The 26,641-nt window shown below is 45.6% G+C and overlaps 2 non-coding genes across 2 annotated transcripts; both read left to right on the forward strand.

The window, feature by feature from the left end:
* Positions 1-22,267: 22,267 nt before the first annotated feature.
* LOC144111584 (small subunit ribosomal RNA) lies at positions 22,268-24,082 on the forward strand. Its single transcript, XR_013310110.1, has one exon. It is a non-coding gene; the product is annotated as a small subunit ribosomal RNA (ribosomal RNA).
* Positions 24,083-25,639: 1,557 nt separating this feature from the next.
* On the forward strand, positions 25,640-25,790 carry LOC144111683 (5.8S ribosomal RNA). The gene has a single exon (XR_013310141.1). It is a non-coding gene; the product is annotated as a 5.8S ribosomal RNA (ribosomal RNA).
* Positions 25,791-26,641: the final 851 nt, after the last annotated feature.

The following is a 26,641-nucleotide window of genomic DNA, read 5'->3' on the forward strand; positions in this document are numbered from 1 at the left end:
AAAAGGGCTATGCGTTCGCTTGGCGGGAAAACGGGCATGTCCTTGTGCGAAAGGCTGCAGGCCAGAACGCGAGCCATTCGCATCCGAGATGAAAATGACCTGAGTAAAATGGGGATGACTGCACTGCTTGGTGCGAGGAATGCCATTCCTAACGCGAGACCGTGTTTACCAAGATTCTAGTTCTTTCGATGTTCTAAAACGGGCCGGCCGCACAAGCCCGGTCCACATTTTTCTTTTATTCCGCAAACGTGTGTAGCTTAAAGAATAAGGATGAGGTGGGCAACATTTCTTTTTTCTTTATCTTCTTCAAACCGCAGTTTTGACATATTGCCATTCAGTGAAACATGGTATGCACAAACTGCGGACATCATCCGCTTCGAAGGATACAGGTGCGGAACAATGTCTAGGAAAAATAATAAAGGCGGTGGAGTTCCACTGTAGGGTAAAAATAATCTTTCATAGAAGTACAGTTTTTCAAGTCTGCGATTTTTATCAGTAGAAGCGGTTCTGTGTTCGGTGTTGGTTATCGGCCCCCTTTGCAAGATTTTTGTTCTTTTCTTGATAGCATACCGATAAGAAACCAATTGTAAATATGGCCGATTTTACCATAACATGTGTTGGAACAATCAGCGGCAACAAGTGCCTTTCTCGACATCATTTCTTTACATGGTTTCTCTAGCATTGTTAATGCGCCTACACGTGCTACTTGGGGTCTGGTGAGACCCTAATTGATTTTTGCTTGACTAATTGCGACGAACAGGACCCAGGTGTCTTGCTAAGTGATTTTAGTGACCACCTCTTGCTTTATTCCAAGATGGCGTGCACAAATCACTACACCTCGGTTAAGCCTGTAACACAGGAAAAAAAAATGAACACATGGTCTCCAATGTGTACTGTCTTTGCGAAATTGACCCTAATGTAGTACACAATAGTCGCAAAAAATAATAGAGCTGCGCTTTTACTGTAGCAATGTTAACCAAGGGCAAAAAAGCGCCAAAAACTTGCGAAAAACTTCTGCTTTAGTAAAGCGCATAAGAGGCCGAAATCACCTGTTTGGCATATTTAAAAAAAAATAAACGAGAGAGCTGTCAATTCTAGAACAGCATAAATAAGATAGGAATAAATTAGGTTCGGACATATATAAATCTCGAATTCATCACTGCAGTGGAAGGTTCTAACGAATTCACTGCGATCCGCAAAAGACCTGGCGTACTGTAGAGGAAACTCTACAAAATACCGCAAACAGAAATCCCGGTTGATGATATGTAAACAGGGACGGGGGGTACTAAGAGGCGAAGCTCTCGCGAATGTAACGAAAAAACACTTTTCAACATTTGGAAAGTTGGATGGCGCTGACCAACGGACATTTTGGCGCCAGCTTTATTTCAGTGCAGTTCATTCCAGGTTTCGCTATTGTTCACTTATCTGGGGAGTCACTGGGAAATGTAATCTTGAAATGCACTTTTTATTGCAAAAGAGATCTATTCGCTTTCTTGAAAATTTTTCAAGATATGACTCCACATATTCCTACTTCAGCGAGTACTACCTATACAAACGTTACACTACCAGCGACCGTGTCGGGCGGCATTCTTGGAACTCGTAGCCAATCGACAACAATGTTTTTTGTTTTTTTTTTGTCTAAATTCACGAACGATATGGGTTTAGACGCACAAATATACAGAAACCAAGAAACAGAACCAACTATGCTACGCAGCATTCGAACTGGAACCCATCCCGATTTATTTAATCTTTCCCTGTCTGCTTTTCGTAAGCGAGCGAAAAGTCACTTCCTGGGAAATGCACTATAGTTTTTTTATTTTATTTTTCCTGCTTATATCTTTCGCACATTTGTTTTAATTTTCTTGGTAGGTACACAGTTAGTTTCTACACATATTTTGCATCTGTGTCGGCTCTTGCAATGCTCTGTTCTGATTCTAGAAAAAACAGCACACACAGGACAGGGACCAAGGGAAGAACCGACGACACGAGCGCTGACTTACAACTGATTTTATTAAGCGGAAAGTGAACACTATATATAGGAAGGAAGTAGCAGATACAATCAGAGGCAGTCAACGTCAAAGAGGTGTAAATGGCCGATAAAATCGATAAAACCGTAAGGGGTGAAGATAAAACAAGATAAACCTCAACAAATGACAAGCCATGGTGTAAAGAACCATAAAAACGCTAAGACACGTGAATAACACGTACAGTGCCATGAATAACAAAAAACCGAATACAATCAACAGGTGGAAGGCATGTGAAGGTGACAAGGATTTAAGCAGTGTGAACAAAATTTAACAACTGACATGCGCTTCAAACGGATAACCAGGCACATAACTCACACATTCATCCGTTTTCTTTTTTCTCGAAAGACTTTGCGAAAGAGGAGAGTGGGTCGAACCCTTCAGCCGCGCTCCAAGCGGCCGAGTCGGGTCGCCCTGCGCAGACGACGTAACGCGGGACAGCGGCTGCTAGCCGTAGAGCGTGTGGCCTCCGAAGGCGACCGCCGCAGGAAGGGATTACCTGCAGGGAAAGCGCGGTCCCGACGGGAGACGAGGCCGTGTGGACGGGCGGCAAAGCGTTGCCCGCTGGCCCGCGTACGTGTAGCCGAACTGCTGCGAGAAACGCAGAGACGGGAGCGCCCTGTCCGGGCACGCCCGCGCGAGAAGGGAGATCTCGCGCGGGGTGCGGGGAGGCGACAGGCGCGCGCGCCGTGGCGCGGTGACGAAGGGGTCCCCCCGGACCCGATGCAAAGGAACCGCCTCCTCGAACGGGCGCGAAGTCGAGTAAGGGTCGAACGGACGCGATCTCGTTGCGAGCGCAGTCCTCCGTCGGTCTAAGTGCTTCGCAGTCTCTGCCCCGAGAAAAACTGGGCCACTCCAGTTGGGGCGGGGGCCACGCAAAACTTGACGATGCCCCTACGCCAGGCCGAGGTCGCTCTCTCGAGGGAAAGAGAGGTGCGGCAGGGAAAAATTAGGCCGCGGCGGTCGGGGGCTTGAAACTTTTTGCGTTATCCGCGCAAATCGCATGCGCGCTGTCCCGAGTGCCGGCCAGCGGCGCCTTCCAGTCTCGCTCGCAGTCGCCGAGGGTGCTGCCGACTGGAGAATTGCGAAAAATAATTAAATTGTTGATTTTCGGGCCACCAACTTGGAGCTGTACAATGTTGCCAGGTTTCAGGCAAATATTCTGAAATCCGCTAAATTTGGCGGAAAGCCGAAATAATTGGTTTTTGGACTGGGAAAAATTAGGAAAAAGTAGAGCAAACTCTAAACACTTCCGCTAAGCAACAAGATCACCAGACAATCAAGATTACCTGACAAGTTTGGCGGAAAGTAGTGAAAATCGTTTCTGGGCGATCCAGAGGTGGCGTCGACCAAGAAGATCAAGTCGAGGGCAAGGAGGAACAGCGACGACAGCTGAAGGGATCTGACAAAATGTCCGATCGTGAACAAACACTGAAAAAAGGGACGCCAAAGACTCTGGGAAGAGGACACAGAGCAAGAGCAATAAGAAGGCAAGTTCCAAGGAATCACAGCAAATCCGGCAGGATTCTGACACTGATATGGACTCTATGGATTCAGAGGTGGAGAGGAGGGATCATCAGAAACACAACAAGCCGACAAGCAACCAAGAGGGAGCCAAAGTGCCAGAACATGAATGAAGCAGCGACAAGGAGGAGTCCGAGCCTAGGCTGTCGAAACTTGCAAAGATTGACAAGAACATATTCATCAACCTAGTGAAGGTTTCACAAATGACAGCAGGCGACGGTAAAGTAGGCGCAGTCATTGATAAAATTATCAATGAAGTCTGTAAGCTGAAGGCTTTGACCATGGAAGCCACACATGAGAATGAGTTCCTGAAAGGCAGACTCGCAGAGTGCAGGGCTCCAATCCAGTCCCCAACGTATGCAGAAGTCAAAGACCATCTCTGAACAACGACAAGAACAAGAGACGAGAGCAATCATAGTAACCTCAAAGGAAAGAAGGAAAGAGAAGATCCTTGAGGACCTAAAGAAGATCATGGACCCCATGGAAATGGACATCAAGGACACAACCATGAGGTCTGATAAGGAGGGGATAGTGATTGTGTCCACAGACGCCCCCTCCTTGGAAAAAGTAGCAAAGAAAATTCAGAGCGACAGTGGTCTGCTAGATTTGCAGATCCACCATCCGAAAGGACGAAGAATGGAAATGAAAGTCGTGGGCGTGTATCAGGAGATGGAGGACGAGGAACTCATAACAAGGATTATTTGCCAGAATAACCTCCAGTGTAAAGAAGACATTGAGGTCAAAGCGAAATATAAAGGACGCTACGGGAAAACCGTAATCATAACTGTCAACAAGCAAGCCTACCAGGCCTTAAAGGACAAAAGTCACGTCAACGTTGGCTTGGAGAGGTGCGCCCTGTATGACAACATATTTGTGACAAGGTGCACCAAGTGCCCATCACTGGATCACATGGGGAAGTTTTGCCGACAGCCAGAGAGATGCGTAAACTGCTCAAGGACGGGGCACTCGGCAGAGGAGTGTCAGAGTGAATCTCTTTGCATGGCGTGTCAGAATGAGGGTGTGTTGAAGGAGGAATGCAACCACCCTCTCCTCTCTGTGTACTGCGAGACATTTCAGAAGAAAGTGCAAGAGGAGAAGAGAAGGATCGTCCAAGGGATGTACTAAGGCTCGTATCCATCATGGCGGGAACGCCCCCTGATTTGCGGAAAAACAGAGACCATACTTCAGCAACGACGAATCAAGACTCCGAAGTAATAGAAGTCATACAGGTTAATCTGGCACGAGCCTTCAAGGCAAACCAGTCCTTGAGGGATTACAATCATGAATATCAGCATGATATTTCTGTGGTGCAAGAGCCATACAGCCTCGAGGATAAGTTAATCCCATTTCCTATCAAGCATAAAATAGTGGCAACTGCGAAAAATCCAAAGACCGCAATAATAGTGCATAAAGAAAACATACAAATTTTTCCCATAAAGATCGAAGAAAAATTAATAGCAGCGAGAATCATAAAAGGATACAAGAAAATTGTAGTAGTAAATGTGTATTGCCCCCCTAACGAAGACGTATCAGCATTGCTGCTAAAATTAGAAATGGCAATCGCGCAGTTCCAGAGAGAGAACATTTTGGTCATGGGCGACTTTAATGCCAAAAACGTTTTGTGGGGCAGCAAAGAGTCTGATAACAGGGGAGATGAGGTATATGAACTGGCAATTAGAAACAACCTCATAATTATGAATGATTCAAACTCTCCACCCACATTTAAGACTTCAAGAGCACAAGGTTGGATAGATTTAACCATGGTTAATCAGGTGTTGAATAAAAGTGTGCAGCAGTGGGAAGTATTGAAACATGCAAATGACAGTGATCATAGATACATTCAAACTTTAATAGGTAAGGTTGGAAAACCTACAAGATTCCGTATAACTTTAAAGAGAGAACAGCAAATAATTAAGAAATTAAGGGAAGATCAAAGGTTTGAGGAGATTCACGACCTCAATACACCAGACGAAATAGAAACAGTAACAGAGCAACTCTACCAGAAGATAAAGAAATGGAAGACAAAATTTCGCAGTAAATGGAAGGAGAGTAAACACAAAATAAATTCCTGGTGGAATACGGATTTGGAATTAGAACGAAAAAAAGTAAGAGCTATGAGAACACGCTATCAGAAAGCTCAAGGAGAATTAAGACAAATTTTTAAAGCACAGTATTATAAAGAGCACACAATATACAATAATATGTTGAGTGAAGCTCGGGACAAAAGTTGGGAAAAAGTATGTAGCACAGTATCATCAAATCCGTTTACCTTATCCTATAAAATTGCGAGGAGGCACAGATTCTGGAGAGTGTAACTAAAAAAATGGAAGTGATACAACGACTGTGGAAGAAACAGTGGAGTATATTATAGATTCTTTGTATGAAAATAAAAGTAATGAAGAACAGCCAGATGAATTACCTAACGAAAATACATCAGTTGCAGATAAGCTGTTTACAAAAGCAGAAATAGAAAACGTCGTGAGGAATTTGAGGAAAGACGTGGCCGTAGGGCCAGATCATTTAAAAACCACTTTTATCCAAGAGCTTTTTGGGGCTCATAAGGGGTTCTTTTTTAAACTATTTATGCCTGCCTAAAAGTGGGCTATATACCTAGTCATTGGAAACAATCCCGAATAATTTTAATCCCCAAGGCAGGAGCCAAAGATAAAACAGGAATCGAAAAAGTTCGCCCAATAGCAATTAACTCAATATTAGGGAAAATTCTAGAGAAATAATAAAAGATCGATTATATTATTTCCTAAGCAGCGGACAATTATTTCCAAAGCACCAGTATGGGTTCCAACATAATACATCAACAACGAATGCATTATTAGTGTTAAAGAAAAGAATTGAACAGCAATCATTAGATAAGCTAGGAACTGTAATAATATCTTTGGATATTAAAAACGCTTTTAATTCAATACAACGTAAAATTATTGTAGAGAAACTGCAGCAACTTAAATGCTACCCCAATTTAGTGAGAATAACAAATTCAATATTGACTCAGAGGAAAATTATATATGAAGATCAAGGAACCTGTATCACAAAAAAATTATCAACAGGCTCTCCACAAGGATCTCCACTAAGCCCACTCTATTGGAATATAATGATTTCAGGGATTTTTGATTTGAAACTACCAGGAGAGGCACATATTCAGGCGTTTGCAGACGACGTAATAGTGGCAATTAAGTTTAAATCTCGCCAGCAAGCAGAACAATTGGCGAACGCAACTCTTGATATTATAGCAGCATGGGGAAAGAAAGTGAATCTAGAGTTTAACCCTGAAAAGTCCAAGGTTATGCTTATTAAGAAAAACTATGGGAGCCACCCTCCAATAATTAAAATAAATAACGAAAAATTAAAAATTACAAATGAACTAAAATTATTAGGAATAATATTTGATAACATAATGTCGTTCTTGCCACATTTAAAATATGTGAAAGAGAAGGTTCAACTTTTAACGGCCAATTTAGGTAAATTTTCAAGAGCAAACAAAGGAATGAAAGGACAACACTTAAAGAAGATATACACGTTAGGAATAGAAATAATGATAGTGTATGGAGCCCTGGTTTGGTATAGTAATAAGGTGGCAATAAATCGGAAACTGAAGTCAATACAGCGCATTCCTTTAATTCTTATAACTAAGGCGTACAGAACTACACCAAATGTAACACTTAATGCATTAGCGAACCTACCCCCAGTACGATTAAAAATTCAACTCGAAAAAGAAATATATGACATAATGCAAGGAATAAAAACATACCAGATTAACGATCCGATTTTTGCAGACAAAGATATAGGAAATAAGTTCGATCTATGGGTGTATCATCCTGCAGAGAAACTAGCGTATGATTACACTGAAGATATCAATTCAGAAGCTGATCAGAAAATATAAACAGATGGGTCACAAATAGAGGACAAAATAGGTGCAGCCTTATTGGTGTTTGATTCGAAAGGGACACAAGTGGAAGCAAACCAATTCAAACTTCCTCAGTACGCCAACAATTTTGATGCGGAAGTTGTGGCAATAAAGAAGGCCATGGAATATGTGAAGAAAGATAACATAAGCAAAAGCCAAATTCTCACGGATAGTCTTTCAGCACAGAAGGCAATCAAAAATCCAAACAGTAGAAACTCAGCAATTCAGGAGATTAAACTAGAGCTCAGTAAATTGCAAAATCAGAATATCACTTTAACGTATATCAAAGGGCACAGTGGACATAGAGGAAATGAAACAGCAGATGCTTTGGCTAAGGATGCTGCAATGAAAGGAGAAAAGAATAAAATTCCAATATCGAAACAATATATCAAGAAGCAGTTGATAAACGCGATGTATGATAAGTGGAATGAAATGTGGAATCAGGAGGGAAAAAACAGTAGCACATTTGAGTGGATTAGAAGTGTAAAATCCTTACCCCAACACTTCCCAACCAATCATTATACATCACAGGCAATCTCTTCTCACGGGAGGTTTCCCTTTTATTTCTACAGATTCAATATCTCAAACTCACTGAAATGTATGTGTGGAGAAAACCCCATAAACTTTGATCATTATCTAGAAAAATGTCCAGTGACAAAGAAAGAAAGAGAACAACTAACAAAAATATTGGGACCTAATTTAACAATTAGGAAACCAGAGATAATCAAACAATCGGAGAGCTATGACATACTTAATAACATGGCACAAATAATACTAGAAAAGTCGTATGAATTACAATTATAAAGGAAAAACTTTTAGCAGAGAAAAGTGACAACTGTAAGGCATGCCTTTTCACGGTGAGATGTGTGTGGGGGCCCCAAGACCAGACCAGGTGGGCACTAGTTGCCCGCCCCTACTGCGCACTCACGGGGGAGGCTCGCATTAGGTTATAAAGGCAATAAACGTACTGAAGATCGGTGGCCAAGATATTGAAGAACCGGTATGGCAGAGCAAGTGTAGCGAATCGAATGTATTGAAAGTAATATAAAATTTGAATAAAAAGTAGAGAATTAGTGATGCGTCACATCAATAAACAAGTGGAGTGGGTTCAAACGACATCAGGGATTACAGGGATTACTGGGTTGAAGCAGCTGGAGTCGTCGGTGCGGCGCAGCAACGAACAAGAAAGTGATGTTTGTGGTTGTGAATTTGTGAGTGCCAGAAGAGGACACGGAGTGACAAAGAACTGGAGTGTGGTGTGCAGTGTGCAGTGCAGTGGGTGAGGTGCCTACGGGTCTAGTATAATCTTAACTAAGACACGGAGTGTTGTGAGGTGTCGTGTGGCGCAAACCATGGCTGACAAGAGCAGTGAAGAAGAGGAAGACACAGGAGGCAGTTTGAAGACAAGACAAGACAAGCCACCCAAGTTTAGTGTATATCAGTACAGTGCAGCAAGCATTGTTAAAAAAAAAAGAAATAATAAACGCCGCTGGTCTGGCTGGCCCGTTCCCTAGGCTGGGGGGGGGGCGATGATGGTATCTACTTCCTTTTTCCTCTTTTCTCCCTCGACTCTTCCCTTCCTTCTGTCCTTCTTTCATTATTTAAAAAAAACATGTTTTGGTACTAGACCGTTTATTTTAATTTTTTTGATTGGCATATTCATCACCCGCGATACATTAGTGGTGCGGGAGAGTCCCAATCTAGGGCCTCAATCTACTCTGTTCGTATCTACTGGGGTCCCTACCACGGCGGCGAGGCGATCGGGTGAGCGGGCGGATCGGTGCGGGGATTTTTCCATTTTTGGGCTGGAGGACCCTCATGTGAGTCAAAAATATTTTGCACTCCTCTTTTGTAAACGTACCGTGTACCTCATAGTCAAATTTGATGAGTCTAGACCAAATATTTCAAAAGTTATAACAATTTTTAGATTCCAGACCTAGTGTAAACAAAGGCCCGTCGAGGTCCGATAACATAAATAACAGTTTTAGGGGAAAATAGCGTGTGCAACCCGCTAAACTGAGTCGTTCTGAGTTCGCGCTTAACTTCCGATCATTTTGGTATATATTTGGTATTTGTCGACCTATTTTTGCCAAAGTTATCGGCTTTTTTGATCTGTAAACGGTGGTCAGGAACTTAGCCCTAACTGGCTACCTACTGGCTTTTATTTGCTGATAATTTAAAAATACTCTAATTACACATTGTTTAGTTTATATTTTTGGAATCCTGGCGATACGGTGATTCTTTTGATGTCATTCGCATCTTGCTAGAGATATTTTTGACCGAGTTATTAGTGGAAAAGGCCATGCACGTGGTTTTTGTTTATGTTGTTGCTAGGCAACGAACCGTCGGTTGCTCAAAAATTGGTTTCTCTCTGGCTTTACAGCAAAGAAACGTTGAGTGTAATATACCATTAGATTCAGAAAAATAAGGGGCACGCATTAGCGTTGGTTTCAACATTTTATCTTGTTTCGTTCAGAAGTTATTGATTCTCTCGCATTTGGAGCAGGGGGGAAGTTAATTGTTATTATACTGCGGGCACGAATTCCGCCAAATTTGGCGGATTTTGCAAAAGAGTTTTTTTTTTTGCTCGGTAAAGAGTGTTGAGTAGTTATTCTGACTTGTTATATATTTTTGGAACTGTTTTATGACGAAAGCACTAGTTTTAGCACTTTCAGTGAGTTTGAGTACACCAGGTAGAGTAATAATGAAAAACGCCACGCACGTGATTTTTTGTTTACGTTGTTGCTAGGTAACGAACCGTCGGTTGCACGAAAAGCGGCTTTTCTCTAGTTGTATGGTAGAGAAAGGTGGATTGTGATATATCATTGGATTCGAAAAAATTGGGAGCAGCCATTGGAGTTATTTTCACCTTTGTATTTTGGGTTATTTGGAATATGTCGAGTTTCTTGCTTCTGGAGCTGGGGGGAAGTTAATTGTTATTATACTGCGGACACGAGTTCCGCTAGATTTGGCGGACTTTTGGAAAAAGTATTCTCTGGAACAAATCTCAAAGAACTTGAAAACACTGCTAACACGTGGCTATTAAATCTTAGTGTATGGCTAAACTTAAATAGTCTTGAACTCAACGAGAAAAAAACTAAATTTATGCTTTTTTGTGCAAAAAACAAGCCAATTGATCACGATTTTAAGCTTCGTTACGGCTCTTGCTACCTTGAGCGTGTCAGCTCCCATTCCTTTCTAGGAGTTAAATTCCATCACAGCCTAGGCTGGAGCGACCACATAGACCACACCCGTGTCAAGATCGCGAGAGCTATTGGTATGCTTTCCCGGCTTCGAGATCTTATACCTTGCTCGCTGAAAAGACAGTTGTATTTCTCTCTTATCCATTCTCGCATCAGTTATTGTCTTCTTATCTGGGGTACTTGTAACTAAACTGACTTAGAAAAAATATCAGCCCTGCAGTCGCGTGCAGCTCGGTTTCTTTTACCTGCAGGAAACAACACAAATAGTTGCTCGGCAAATACACAGTCTCGAATGATCCCTGTGAAAACCATGTATGAACTCAAAATATGTGTGTTTATTTATAACGAAATAAAAACAAATTACATTAATTTTTTTAACACGTACCTAAATAGATCTACTGGTTACAGCTTGCGTCAGACTTCTGTTGTGGTAAATAGGCCTCGTACTAACTACGGAACACAATCAATTGAGAACCAAATCATGTTGATGTGTAATTCTCATCCGTTTGTAATAGATGCAGCTAAAAATAGTCCTACGCCCAGGGGTATTAAACGCATCTGTTCGTCTTTCTTTTTGTTTAACGTTGTGTCCTAGACGACCAAATGCTTACTTCTGGTTCTGTTTGATGTAATATTATGTCGGCTCGAACAACCCTAATGTATTGCATTCCTGTACCATTTTTGTATATGATTTAGTGTGTATTATTATTTTATTATCTGTATATATTTACAAGAACTGTTTATGATGCGTCTTTTCTGTAAGTGATGGCAAGGACAGCCTTTTTTTGTTGTGTAATGCAATACCGCTCCTGCTGCTGTACCCAAGCGAGGACAAGACCCAGTCAGGAGGTTTAGCACCTCCTTTTGTCTTGCCTCGTGGGCAATACCAGTATGTTGCCCAAAGGAGAAATAAGCAAAAAAAGTCTTTTCTTCGTTCTGTGAAGTGTGTTGATGATATGGGTTGACTTTCTATACGGTTTTGGAACTGTTTTACGTGGATCTCACTAGGTTTAGTACATTTTCAGCGATCTTGAGCATACCAAGTAGAGAGGAAACAGCTTATCGTGACACTGACACCTATCAGAACATGCGGAGGTCGGAGAAGACGGGAATGTGGGAAAAGGGGAAGGAGAAGAGGAAACACAAAAAGAGGCAGGAAGTGCAGAAGTCACCGGGGGATTTTTAAAAAACTCTGCGGAGGTACCCCATTCGACGGAGGCCGAGACTTCTGAGTGGGGAGATGATAGTGAGATGATCTCCCACGAACGGGCCGGCGGCTCTTGCCAGGAGGAATTTCCGTCATTAGACAGGCAAACGGAAGAGCATCACACTCCTGATGTGTGCAGCACGCGAGGAACGCAGGGCAGCCATACTTGCGAGACAGAACAGGAGAGGACCATTACAAACAGAATGGGTAGAGCGGATCGAAAGTTTTTTCAGGCTCTTGTAAAGTTGGCAGCTAAGATGAGTGAGGACGAGGAGGCTACTCTCCTCACCAATGTCGCACTTAGTAATTTCACTAAGATGAAGGAAATTGCTTTGGAGGCAACTCATGAGCTGCATACACTTCGAGGCAAAGTAGAGGTTCTTCGAGAAAAGGAGAGTCGCACGTACAGTGAGATTATACAAGGTATCTCTAGCGGACAAAGAGAGGAGGCAAAGGAAGTTAAACCTAAAGAGCCTGCGCACAGGACAACCGAGGCACTGGTAGTGACCTCGCAGTCACTGGGAGCGGACAAATTGTCCAGCTTGATAAAGGACAACATTGACCCGTTTAAGCTTGGCCTTAGGGAGGTGTCAATGAGAAAAAGCCGCGAGGGTATAGTGATTGACTCCGCCTCGAAAGAGGGAATTAAGAACTTGGAGGAGGAGTTTAACAATAATCCCGCCACTAAAGGAAAGATTGACACAAGAAGGCCCAAGAAAAGGCTCCCGCAGATGAAGATCGTAAGAATCCCGGAGGATTTTCCCACTAAACAGCTTTCGGAGCGTATTGTGTCGCAAAATGACTTAAATTGTGACCCCGAAGACATCACAGTCGTAAAATCCTGGAAAGGCCGCAGTGGTGTAACCGTTGTAGCGGAACTGGGGCGCAGGGCATTTGAAGCTTTGAAAGGTAAATCAAAAATGTACATTTTCTGGTCGGTGTGTCCCTTTTATGATAACACCTTTGTTCTTAGATGTAAGAATTGTGCCAAGATAGGGCACCTAGAGCGAGACTGTGATAACAACTCTCGCTGCACAGAGTGCGTGGGGGACCATCACTTCCGCCAGTGCAGCTCAAGAGTTAAGCAATGCAGAGCCTGTCATGAGGCAGAGCTTCCTAATGCACTGCGATAGCACTCTTTCTTGAGCTTCCGATGCCCAGCTTTTAAAGAGGCACAAATTAGGGAAACAAGTTCCCTAGTTTCACACTTATAATTTAGCAGAGGCAAACAGCAGCAACTGAGCAGTTTCCTGTCTGGACGCATATTTGTATACAGATCAGCAATCATGGCAAAGCTTTCATTAATTCAGGTCAATTTAGGTAGATCGTTTAAAGCGACACAGGATCTATGCAACAATAGTCTTGAGCTCAGACAGGACATAACACTAATTCAAGAACCTTACGCTCCAGAAAATAAAATAATTGGTTTTTCATTAAAAGATAAGAAAATACATAGCAATGAGAAACCGAAAGTTGCAATAGTAGTGCATAATCCGAACATAGGCATCTTTCCCATACATTTATCAGCAAAAATAATTATAATGAAAATTTATGTCAATGCCAGAGAATTTGACATAGTAAATGCTTATATCCCGCCTACTGAGGACGTCAATGAAACTCTGACTGTTATTGAAGAACATTTACGGAAGAGCACACCAAACATCTTATCATTGCGGGGGATCTTAATAGTAAGAATATGCTGTGGGGTGGTCAATTAACAGAGGACAGAGGCACCAATGTACTGGAGTTTGTTTTAAGAAACAATTTGACAGTGGTAAATGATAACAACTCCATACCAACATTTCAAACAGTGAACGGGCGAAGCTGGATAGATTTGACGATAACATCAGCACCAACTATGAAGTTAATAGAAGACTGGGAAGTTCTAGACATTCCCAATAGCTCGGACCATAGGTATATTAGGACAATTTTAACCCAAGACCAGACAGGCGGCAGCAAACGATTGACAAAAATGGGAGAATATAGATTTCTCGCAGAGCTGACTGAGGACGAATGGTTGAAAAAAATCAGCGGCATAACTTTCATGCCTACCGAGCATTTGGATTCCTTCATCAAAGCATTCTATCGCAAGATTAGGACATTAATTGATAAGTTTTCTAAAAAAATTAAACAGCAGAACAAGGATAAAATAGCCAAAGCATGGTGGTGTCCAGAGTTGGAAATAGAGAGGAAGAGAGTACGAGCTTTGAGGCGAAGGTTTCAGAGATCAAGGAACGTATTAAGAGAAGATTTTAAGAAGGTGTATGAGGAGGTGCTGAACAGATATAATGAGTTACTCAACGTTAAAAAAGATGAGTCATGGAAAGAATACTGCAGTAGCATTAAGAACAAAAATCCATTCACCTTACCTTATAAATTAGCGGCAAGAAAGATTAAAGAAGGCACGATAATTCAAGCAATTCAAAAGCCTAACAGAGAAGTTTGCAATACTCTGCTGGAGACTACGGAATTCTTATTAGAAAGTCTTTACGAGCTCGAACGAGTGCAGCACAGTTCACTACAGGTACAGGCCAGCTCTATGGCGGCCGAGGAACAGGATCGGGACCAAATCATCCCATTCACTGTAAATGAACTTTCAGGTGTCATTAAGAGTTTCAGGAAGAATATAGCCCCAGGGCCTGATCTCATAACAACGAGATGGCTCGTACACCTTTACAATAGTAATAAAGAATTTTTATTGAACATATTTAATGCAGCACTTCGATTTAGATATTTTCCTAAAGCCTGGCGGATAGCTAGAGTAATTCTAGTCCCCAAGAACAGATCAGCAGAAAATAACGTGGATAACTATAGGTCTATAGCCATTAATTCCATATTTGGAAAAACCTTTGAGAAATTGATCTACCAACGGCTATACTTTCATTTGACACGTCAAGGAGCCTTCCCGAACAATCAATATGGCTTTACGGAGGGGAGATCGGCAGTACAGGCCCTCAGTGAGATTATGGAAGCAATAGAAGACAGTAAAGTTAGAAAAGAAAAAATCTTAATTATATCTCTCGATATAAAGAATGCATTTGGAAGTATAAATAAGGATTCAGCGGTAAAGGAGTTGGAGAATCAACAAACTCCACAGTATCTAATTAAGATTGTAGAGTATATATTATCAAATAGGAGGGTGACATACTCATTGCCCGACTGTACTTTGCTTTGCAAGTTAAAGAAAGGCACTCCACAGGGCTCACCTTTGAGCCCTTTAATTTGTAACCTGACAATTACAAAACTTCTGAGAAAATCTTTTCCCGACGGCGCAAAGATACAGGCATTTGCAGACGATATTACCTTAACAATAAAAGCAGGATCTAGGCGCGGACTAGAGGAAGCCGCCAATAAGGCTCTGGATATAGTGCACTCCTGGGCTCAGAGTGAGCAACTGTCCTTCAGTTACAAAAAATGTGAATTCTTAATACGGGGTAAAGAATACCAGAAAAGGCCACCACTTCTTTATTTGGGCGGGAAAGCCATCAAATGCGTTAAATCTTTAAAGATTCTAGGGGTTACCTTTAACAGTTCGTTGGGATTCTTAGATCACCTAGAAATTAATAAAAATAAGGTACAAACACTTACTTCTCATCTTTCGCAATTTCATGGTAACCTCTGGGGAATGTCACCGCTACAACTTAATCAGATTTATACCAGAGGTATTGAGAGGATAATTGCCTATGCCTTTCCTATCTGGTCCTCTAGCAATGTTCATATCCTAAGAAAATTAGAGTATTCAAATAATTCCACTTAATAAAATCAGTAAAGGTTACAGAACTATCCCTAATAACACCCTTAACGTAGTTACCAATATTCCGCCGATCCACTTAACACTTGGAAGAGAGACTGAGCTGCATAAAATTCTGCATAATGCTCAATCATTCAACTGGGAGGGGAACGAGTATTGGAGGGCTGACATCGTTGCTAAAGGCAGCAAATGGCTAGTTCACCCAGCAAATGTAAAGGCATATGAATTCTCGAATACGGAATATCAGACTGACTGGTGGCATCGTGACCTCAACTTATACAGCCCCAACAGAGCTATTGATATCTGCATCCTTGAAAAGAAAGGAAACACCCATGCCAAGGTCCTAGTAACAGGACAAGTCAAAGGAAGAAAGAGTTGGCGCCGCTCCTACCTAAGCGTCCAATCAATGAGTGTCTCTGGGTATTGAATTGCTCTAAGAGCCGCATTACTGCAGCCGCTGAAGGCTACATTAACCATATCGAGTAGTGAAACATACCCCCGGCGCGGCAGCTAACAAAGAAAAAGGCGTTTCAAGATCTATGTAAAGGCGGTGGAGTTGCACTGTAGGTTAAAAATAATCTTTCATAGAAGTACAGTTTTTCAAGTCTGCGATTTTTATCAATAGAAGCGGTTCTGTGTTCGGTGTTGGTTATCGGCCCCCTTTGCAAGAATTTTGTTCTTTTCTTGATAGCATACCGATAAGAAACCAATTGTAATTATGGCCGATTTTACCATAACATGTGTTGGAACAATCAGCGGCAACAAGTGACTTTTTCGACATCATTTCTTTACATGGTTTCTCTAACATTGTTAATGCGCCTACACGTGCTACTTGGGGTCGGGTGAGACCCTAATTGATTTATGCTTGACTAATGGCGACGAACAGGACCCAGGTGTCTTGCTAAGTGATTTTAGTGACCACATCTTGCTTTATTCCAAGATGGCGTGCACAAATCACTACACCTCGGTTCAGCCTGTAACACAGGAAAAAAAATGAACACATGGTCTCCAATGTGTACTGTCTTTGCGAGATTGACCCTAATGTAATACACAATACTCGCAAAAAATAATAGAGCTGCGCTTTTACTGTAGCAATGTTAACCAAGGGCAAAAAAGCGCCAAAAACTTGCGAAAAACTTCTGCTTTAGTAAAGCGCATAAGAGGCCGAAATCACCTGTTTGGCATATTTAAAAAAAAAAATAAACGAGAGAGCTGTCAATTCTAGAACAGCATAAATAAGATAGGAATAAATTAGGTTCGGACATATATAAATCTCGAATTCATCACTGCAGTGGAAGGTTCTAACGAATTAGCTGCGATCCGCAAAAGACCTGGCGTACTGTAGAGGAAACTCTACAAAATACCGCAAACAGAAATCCCGGTTGATGATATGTAAACAGGGGCGGAGGGTACTAAGAGGCGAAGCTCTCGCAAATGTAACGAACAAACGCTTTTCAACGTTTGGAAAGTTTGATGGCGCTGACCAACGGACATTTTGGCGCCAGCTTTATTTCAGTGCATTTCATTCCAGGTTTCGCTATTGTTCGCTTATCTGGGGAGTCACTGAGAAATCTAATCTTGAAATGCCCTTTTTATTGCAAAAGAGATCTATTCGCTTTGTTGAAAAATTTTCAAGATATGACTCCACATATTCCTACTTCAGAGAGTACTACCTATACAAACGTTACACTACCAGCGACCGTGTCGGGCGGCATTCTTGGAACTCGTAGCCAATCGACAACAATGTTTTTTTGTTTTTTTTTTCTAAATTCATGAACGATATGGGTTTAGACGCACAAATATAGAGAAACCAAGAAACAGAACCAACTATGCTACGCAGCATTTGAACTGGAACCCATCCCGATTTAATTCATCTTTCCCTGTCTGCTTTTCGTAAGCGAGCGAAAAGTCACTTCCTGGGAAATGCACTATAGTTTTTTATTTTATTTTTCCTGTTTATATCTTTCGCACATTTGTTTTAATTTTCTTGGTAGGTACACAGTTAGTTTCTACACATATGTTGCATCTGTGTCGGCTCTTGCAATGCTCTGTTCTGATTCTAGAAAAAACAGCGCACACAGGACAGGGACCAAGGGAAGAACCGACGACACGAGCGCTTACTTACAACTGATTTTATTAAGCGGAAAGTGAACACTATATATAGGAAGGAAGTAGCTGATACAATCAGAGGCAGTCAACGTCAAAGAGGTGTAAATGGTCGATAAAATCGATAAAACCGTAAGGGGTGAAGATAAAACAAGGTAAAACTCAACAGATGACAAGCCATGGTGTAAAGAACCATAAAAACGCTAAGACACGTGAATAACACGTACAGTGCCATGAATAACAAAAAACCGAATACAATCAACAGGTGGAAGGCATGTGAAGGTGACAAGGATTTAAGCAGTGTGAACAAAATTTAACAACAGACATGCGCTTGAAACGGATAACCAGGCACATAACTCACACATTCATCCGTTTTCTTTTTTCTTTTCTTGAGAGGTACGCCACTTCTTTTTCTGATAAAGCTACAGATGGCGCACTGATGCAGGTGTATTTATTGGATTTTATGTTGAAGGCTTCCATCACTTCCCTAGTTATTTGATCCGAGTGGCTTCCTATGATTTTGCAGTTTTCAAATTCAGGATGACAAGCACTGCAAATTCCTATGTGGGCTGCTATATGTCCTTTTACCCCCTTTTCCACATCTTTATTATGTTCCCGCAATCGGTCATTACTACATGTGCCCGTCTGACCAATATATTTGTCTCCGCAAGTTAAAGGTATTGAATAAATTACTTCCTTCTGACACGGTACGAATTGTTTACGATGTTTTTTGCTGCATGTTCTTGCTGTCTTGGAAGGAGGGTTAACGCGGTTGCAGATATTTGCAAGCTTTTCCGGAGCTGAAAACACCACCTTCACCTTTGCTTTATTCATGACTTCTTTCAGATTATGGGACAGAGCGTGGAGATAAGGGATCACTGCGACTTTTTGTTTTTTTTTTTCTTTGTCTCTACCTCCTTCATTTATCCTTTCTTTTCCTTTCATCCGCTTTTGAAGCTTCTGGGCGACGGAGATGAACAGGTGATTGGGATAGCCTGCCCCTAATAACCTATTTGCGTTGTGTGTCAAAGCTGGAAAGCATGCTGTGAGGACATGACCTCTTGAGCGCGTTAGACATGCAAAGACTCGCGATTGCTCTCTTCACTAATTTCGAATGTGCTGAATGGTAATGAATCACCGGTTTCTTATTACGTGGTTCATTGCTCCAACTAATGTGATGGCCCTGGAATTCCAGCTTGATGTCAAGAAATCTGATAGTGCTGTCTACTGGCACCTCGTGAGTTACGATTAGAGGAAACATAGTCGAAGTGAAAGTATGCAAAATATTCTGAAGGTCTGAGTGGAACGCCTGCCTATGGCTATTTATGACCACGAGATAATCATCGACATACCGAAACGTCCTTATAACAGATGAGCTGGGAAGGATGGAAGCCAAGGTCCTGTCTGTAGACGCCAGAAAAATGTCACTTAGTATGGGTGCTAAACATGATCCTATGGTTATTCCAGATTTTTGGAGGTAAATGTGCTCGTTTCATGCACAGTAGGTTGAGGAGAGGTACCTTGAAAGTAACTCGAGAAAGCCTTGTACAGACATTTGCAGTGCTTGTCATCCTGAATTTGAAAACTGCAAAATCATAGGAAGCCACTCGGATCAAATAACTAGGGAAGCCTTCAACATAAAATCCAATAAATACACCTGCGTCACTGCGCCATCTGTAGTTTTATCAGAAAAAGAAGTGGCGTACCTCTCAAGAAAAGAAAAAGAAAACGGATGAATGTGTGAGTTATGTGCCTGGTTATCCGTTTCAAGCGCATGTCAGTTGTTAAATTTTGTTCACACTGCTTAAATCCTTGTCACCTTCAGATGCCTTCCACCTGTTGATTGTATTCGGTTTTTGTTATTCATGGCATTGTACGTGTTATTCACGTGTCGTAGCGTTTTTATGGTTCTTTACACCATGGCTTGTCATCTGTTGAGGTTTATCTTGTTTTATCTTCACCCCTTACGGTTTTATCGATTTTATCGGCCATTTACACCTCTTTGACGTTGACTGCCTCTGATTGTATCTGGTACTTCCTTCCTATATATAGTGTTCACTTTCCGCTTAATAAAATCAGTTGTAAGTCAGCGCTCGTGTCGTCGGTTCTTCCCTTGGTCCTTGTCCTGTGTGCGCTGTTTTTTCTAGAATGACTACCTACCAACTCGCCCAGTCTTCCACATTGGTCTGTTCTGATATTTTTTTGTTGTTTTTTTCTACGCACGCATTCAGTTTCTATAGTTAATGTTTGATTTGTCTTCTCTTGCACTGTCCTTTTCTGTGATTTTTTAGACGTGTTTTCTGAGTAATAAGAATGGAGTGAACGTTTATACTTGAAAGTTGTGCTCTACAAACATTGTGGTCATTATAACTTGTATCTGTGTGTGTATATAAGTGCTCCTTGCTGTTGCGTTCGAGTGGTGCATAGGGCCCAGTGAGGCGGATTGATTTTCGCCGTTGGTCTGCCCTCTGCACCAAGGCACCGTGTTGTCGGACTTTCGTGAATAAATAAAGAAAATCTAAAAAAATACGCGTTGCCCTCTACACTACTCCAGCATCCGGAGACTTGGTGTGTTTCTCGCAAGCGAACTAATTGTGGTCAACAAATGTTAAGCTACAGGTTGCCGAAGTCACTAAATGACATTACTCGATGTGACATCGACGTGCTCACTTGTTTTTTTTGTTTTTTTGAGAAACCTGCCTGAGATGTTTTTGTGCGCCTCTATGTCTTTCTGTAATAAGCGGTGTACGGCGTTTTCTTTTTCTTTTACTGTTGCAATTGTATCTTTTTGGGTTTCTTGTTTTGGATTTGTTTTAACCCTGGTTCATTTATAAGCATTCACTTCCGCCCTGCTGCAGCCTCTGTAACGGCACTGTGGTCGGTCAAGCTGACCCTGAGAAGCTTTTTCCCCTTGTATCTCTCACAACAATTGTATCTCCTTGTTTGTGGAAATAAATTCAAACTCAAACTCGTCCGCCTGCTTCTTCACTAGCCGAAGATAGAGGCGTTCAGGCGGTCTCGCCTGGGGCGGACGCGATAGAGTTCAAGTTTTTGCCGCTCTCCCGCAAATCGGAGGCGCACGACTTTTCCATCGCAGGATAGGTCTCGGAGCGGCAAATCGTTTGGTGCCACATTCGTCTCTCTCTTCTTGCACCATCGAAAGATACAAGCGATAAGCGCTCGCCCCTGCACAAAGGGTTCCTCGCCCCGGTAACGTTTGGGAATTTTTGGCGGCCGTATCAAGCCTCGGAGGCGTGCGAATTTGGCATCGGCTTACTTGGCGCGAAAGCGCGAAGCTTTTGCCACCCTCTTCGCCTCTGTGCTTTATATCTATCCGAAGATACGGGCGTTTAGGCTGTCTGGCTCGGGCAGTGTTCAACGACATTTACAAACTTCGCGTTCGTTTCGTTAGGCGGGGCCGTACAATTTTTACAACAGCGTGTAGCCCATGGAAAGACGAAGAATTTGATACCTTTTGCTCCGCTCTAGTGCGTCGCCCGGCGGAGTTATAGCAGTTCAAGGGAGGCCGCCCCGGCTGACCCGCGCAGATCTGGGTACTTATCGCTGCATATATAAGGGGGTCATACCGCCGCTGCAGACGCGGAGGCGTAGAGTGCGCGCTTCGTCGGCGAAGTCCGAAACGCGCCTCTCGACGCCCCGGAGGCGCATTTGTGCATTTGGCGACCTCGGCCCATGGAATTTGCACGAGTTCGCGCACGATTTGTGCGACGCTTGCCCCGAAAGCGTCTCGAGTACGGCGTTTAGCGCGGCGGCAAAGCCCACGAGTATGGATCGTGTGGTGCGCCGCGATGCCGGCCGCGCTGCCGCGCCCGCGATTTGGCCAGGTCCCGCGGCGGAACCGCGGTACCGACAGAGGGGCCGATAGCGCCACGGCAAAGTCCACGAGTTCGGCTCGCGCGGGGCGCCGCGAAACGCGCGCGCCGCGTTGCCGCCGATGGGTGCCGCACGATTTGCGCGGCTCTTGCGGCGAAGGCGCCTCGAGCACGGCGCCAAGCGCCACGGCAAAGTCCACGAGTTCGGCTCGCGCGGGGCGCCGCGATGCCGCCCGATGGGCGCGCACGATGGGCCCCACGGCATTCGTCTGCAGCCTCATCCGCGTCTGCGATAGGGGCTGGTTGTCGGACGACGCTGTTCCCACGTGTTACGAAGTGTGTTCCGTGCTACCCGGACTCGATTCCGTGCGACTGCGCCGAAGACGCGGGCGTGTCCCGTCGTCTGGCGGCTAGGCCGTCTCGGCTGCGCAGCAAGCGCCGTCCAGTGCCTGAACGCCGCGGCCCTAGCGGCCGCGTGCGCACTGGTGGGCGCGTTACAGATGCTTTGCCTAAGGACGCGTGCTCTTGCCGCGCGGTGATAACCGGGCCTTCGGGTCGGATGCCGCAGCGAGCTCGAACGATGTACGGGCAGCGAGAGCTGCCGCGAAAAAGATGCGCGTCGGGCGCCGAGGGGTGAGCGGGGCCACGATCGGCCGTGACAGGGCTCCCTTGAGGAGCGACAAGGGTTTGCCTATGCATCTACCTGGTTGATCCTGCCAGTAATCATATGCTTGTCTCAAAGATTATGCCATGCATGTCTAAGTACATGCCGAAATAAGGCGAAACCGCGAATGGCTCATTAAATCAGTTATGGTTCCTTAGATCGTTTCTTTCTACTCGGACAACTGTGGCAATTCTAGAGCTAATACATGCATTGAGCCTGAAGGCCTTTGGCTGACGGGCGCTTTTATTAGACCAAGACCCATCGGGTTCTGCCCGTACTGTGTGGTGACTCTGGATAACTTTGTGCTGATCGCATGGCCATAAGCCGGCGACGTTTCTTTCAAGTGTCTGCCTTATCAACTTTCGATGGTAAGTTACTTGCCTACCATGGTTGTTACGGGTAACGGAGAATCAGGGTTCGATTCCGGAGAGGGAGCCTGAGAAACGGCTACCACATCCAAGGAAGGCAGCAGGCGCGCAGATTACCCACTCCCGGCACAGGGAGGTAGTGACGAAAAATAACAATACGGGACTCTTTTGAGGCCCCGTAATTGAAATGAGTACACTCTAAATCCTTTAACGAGGATCAATTGGAGGGCAAGTCTGGTGCCAGCAGCCGCGGTAATTCCAGCTCAAATAGCGTATACTAAAGCTGCTGCGGTTAAAAAGCTCGTAGTTGGATCTCAGTTCCAGACGAGTAGTGCATCTACCCGATGCGACGGCTCGGACTGAACATCATGCCGGTCCTCTCTTGGTGCCCTTCTTTGGTGCGTCTCGAGGAGGCCTGCGCTTTTACTTTGAAAAAATTAGAGTGCTCAACGCAGGTGAGTCGCCTGAATAAACTTGCATGGAATAATAGAACAAGACCCCGTTTCTGTTCTGTTGGTTTTTGGAATACGGGGTAATGATTAAAAGGGACAGACGGGGGCATTCGTATTGCGGCGCTAGAGGTGAAATTCTTGGACCGTCGCAAGACGAACTACTGCGAAAGCATTTGCCAACAATGTTTTCTTTGATCAAGAACGAAAGTCAGAGGTTCGAAGGCGATCAGATACCGCCCTAGTTCTGACCATAAACGATGCCAACCAGCGATCCGCCTGAGTTACTCAAATGACTCGGCGGGCAGCTTCCGGGAAACCAAAGTAGTTGGGTTCCGGGCGAAGTTTGGTTGCAAAGCTGAAACTTAAAGGAATTGACGGAAGGGCACCACCAGGAGTGGAGCCTGCGGCTTAATTTGACTCAACACGGGAAAACTTACCCGGCCCGGACACTGGGAGGATTGACAGATTGAGAGCTCTTTCTTGATTCGGTGGATGGTGGTGCATGGCCGTTCTTAGTTGGTGGAGCGATTTGTCTGGTTAATTCCGATAACGAACGAGACTCTAGCCTATTAAATAGGTGCGGGGTTCCCAGCACCTTACAACCTTCTTAGAGGGACAAGCGGCTCCTAGCCGCACGAAACAGAGCAATAACAGGTCTGTGATGCCCTTAGATGTCCGGGGCCGCACGCGCGCTACACTGAAGGAAGCAGCGTGTCTTTATCCCTGTCTGAAAAGACTGGGTAACCCGTGGAACTTCCTTCGTGATTGGGATAGGGGCTTGCAATTGTTCCCCTTGAACGAGGAATTCCCAGTAAGCGCGAGTCATAAGCTCGCGTTGATTACGTCCCTGCCCTTTGTACACACCGCCCATCGCTACTACCGATTGAATGATTTAGTGAGGTCTTCGGACCGATGTCCGGCGCGGCCTTTCGGTTTCGCCGGTTTATTGGAAAGATGACCAAACTTGATCATTTAGAGGAAGTAAAAGTCGTAACAAGGTTTCCGTAGGCGAACCTGCGGAAGGTTCATTACCGGATTGTGCTTGTCACACCCGGCGCCGCCCCCGCTTATAAGCGGGGGAAGGCCTCAACCGCGGAGTTGCGAGATTCTGATGCCGCATCTCTGCAAAAATTGTTACGCCCAGCGGAGGTCCGTCACCAAGGGAATGTCGGACGGACTGCTTCCGTGGGTTCGAACGGCGTAACGCACCAATCTGGTGGGCTTTCGGTCTTCCACACTCGTTGTCGGAGAGGCTCGAACGTAGCCGGTAGGCTGGCCGAGGGAAAAGGCCGGCCCGCTGCCAAGGGAACGGCGGCGGCTGCTGCGAAGTACGAAAGTAACCGCAGCTCGCTGGCTCTCGTTAGAGTTGCGACCGAGTCGGTAGGCCGGCCGAGGGAAAGGCCGGCCCGCCGCCAAGGGAACGGCGGCGGCTGCTGCGGAGTACGAGAGGAAACGCGGCTCGCTGGCTCATGAGAGTCGCGACGGAGTCGGTAGGCTGGCCGAGGGAAAGGCTTGCCCGCCGCCAAGGGAACAGCGGCGGCTGCTGCGGAGTACGAGAGGAAACGCGGCTCGCCGGCTCCGGAAAAGTAACTCTTCGCAACAACGCGCGGGCGGCGGGACGCGTGCGGCCCAGTACTTATAAGGAACGGCCGCTGCAAGAGGTCTCGCAGTGCGGGCGCGATGTCTGAAGCCGTGCCGGCGGGGCGAAAGGAGGCACAGGGAAAAAAGGGACGAGGGGTTATAATCCCGCATTTTGAACGCACCTGCGGCAGCGGGGTTCTCCTGCTGCTTCGTCCTTCCCAGCCTTCGAGTAGTCTGCCGGTGCGATACCGAAACGCCGTCCATGGCACTGTGGCCGGTGGACTCCTGTTGCGGGAGTAGTCTGACGAACGCCCGTCTGGCGGCTGTCCAAGTACGCGCTGCGTAGCCACGGCTAGGCGGTGCCTGTCTCTTAAGCGAAGCAATGATGTGGCGAAATGGTCGGATAGGGCGCAGCACGAGGGCGCACCCTTGGGGCGGCGGACTCGAGGGGCATTTCTGAGCTAAAGATGACCCCTTCCCCAAAGAGGGCGCAGCGGTGGGCGGCAAAGAACCGTCCACACAGAGCTACCGCTGCTTGGGAGTCCGGGGGTGACGTCGCTGCGAACACAACGGCAGAACAAACGTGCTCGGGGAACGGCGCAAAAGCTCTGTGTTATTGCCCAATTGATGACGAAGTTACCGGTGCGCTTCCTGGTGAACCGATGGTCGTCGGACCCGTGCGACCGCTTAAACAAAACGGGCTGAACAGCAAACCGTGAAGAGCAAAAAAACGGCACCAGCGAAGACCGGAACTTGAGAGCGCCGTGCACGTCTGCCTTAGGGTTGCCAAATGCCTCGTCGTCTCTAGCGACGCGCAAGCCATTGTCGCACACAAGCTTCGAAGAGACCTTGCTCGCCTCGGCTTTGAGGCACCGCGCAAGCATGCCGAACGGACGGCTGCTGGAACGTGGAATTGTCGGACGAAACTGCAGTCGGGGAGGCCAGGGGAGGAGCCCGGTGCCTAAAACCCTGGTTGTACTGTACGGAATTGAACAAACCAAATGCACGACTCTAAGCGGTGGATCACTCGGTTCTCGGGTCGATGAAGAACGCAGCCAGCTGCGAGACGGTGTGAATTGCAGGACACACTGAGCACTGATTCTTCGAACGCACATTGCGCCCTTGGGTCTTCCCTTTGGTTCGTCTGTCTGAGGGTCGGATCATATATCAAGAGAGACGCCGGCGCCCGGGGATGGCGCGGCCGGCGACTCGTTTTTACCTTGTCGGCAAAGAGGACGGCTCTGTACGAAACGCCGAAGATCCCTCGAAAGACTTTGCGAAAGAGGAGAGTGGGTCGAACCCTTCAGCCGCGCTCCAAGCGGCCGAGTCGGGTCGCCTTGCGCAGACGACTTAACTCGGGACGGCGGCTGCTAGCCGTAGAGCGTCTGGCCTCCGAAGGCGACCGCCGCAGGAAGGGATTACCTGCAGGGAAAGCGCGGTCCCGACGGGAGACGAGGCCGTGTGGACGGGCGGCAAAGCGTTGCCCGCTGGCCCGCGTACGTGTAGCCGAACTGCTGCGAGAAACGCAGAGACGGGAGCGCCCTGTCCGGGCACGCCCGCGCGAGAAGGGGGCACGCTCGTGCGGGGTGCGTGGAGGCGACAGGTGCGCGGAAGCGTTTCGTGCGCGGCAGTTTCGGGCGAGGCGCAGAGGCGCGCCGTGGCGCGGTGACGAAGGGGTCCCCCCGGACCCGATGCAAAGGGACCGCCTCCTCGAACGGGCGCGAAGTCGAGTAAGGGTCGAACGGACGCGATCTCGTTGCGAGCGCAGTCCGCCGTCGGTCTAACCGCCGTATTCACAAACAACCCTCCACTCGACGCTGCGCCTCCACTCCTGGGAGTGGAGGAGAGCGCTCATCCTCGGGCCGAGGAGCAGTCGCGCTTCTTGAACACACCTCGGACATTCCTCCATCGAGGAGCTGGCCGAGTTGCCCTCCTCCACTCCAGTGCTTTCGAGGACGAGAAAGAAACTGCTGGTGTTGAGAGTATTGTAAATTCCTGCAAACAGAACA

The sequence above is a fragment of the Amblyomma americanum genome, chromosome 11, assembly GCF_052857255.1.
Source record: "Amblyomma americanum isolate KBUSLIRL-KWMA chromosome 11, ASM5285725v1, whole genome shotgun sequence".
NCBI classification, from domain to species: domain Eukaryota; kingdom Metazoa; phylum Arthropoda; class Arachnida; order Ixodida; family Ixodidae; genus Amblyomma; species Amblyomma americanum.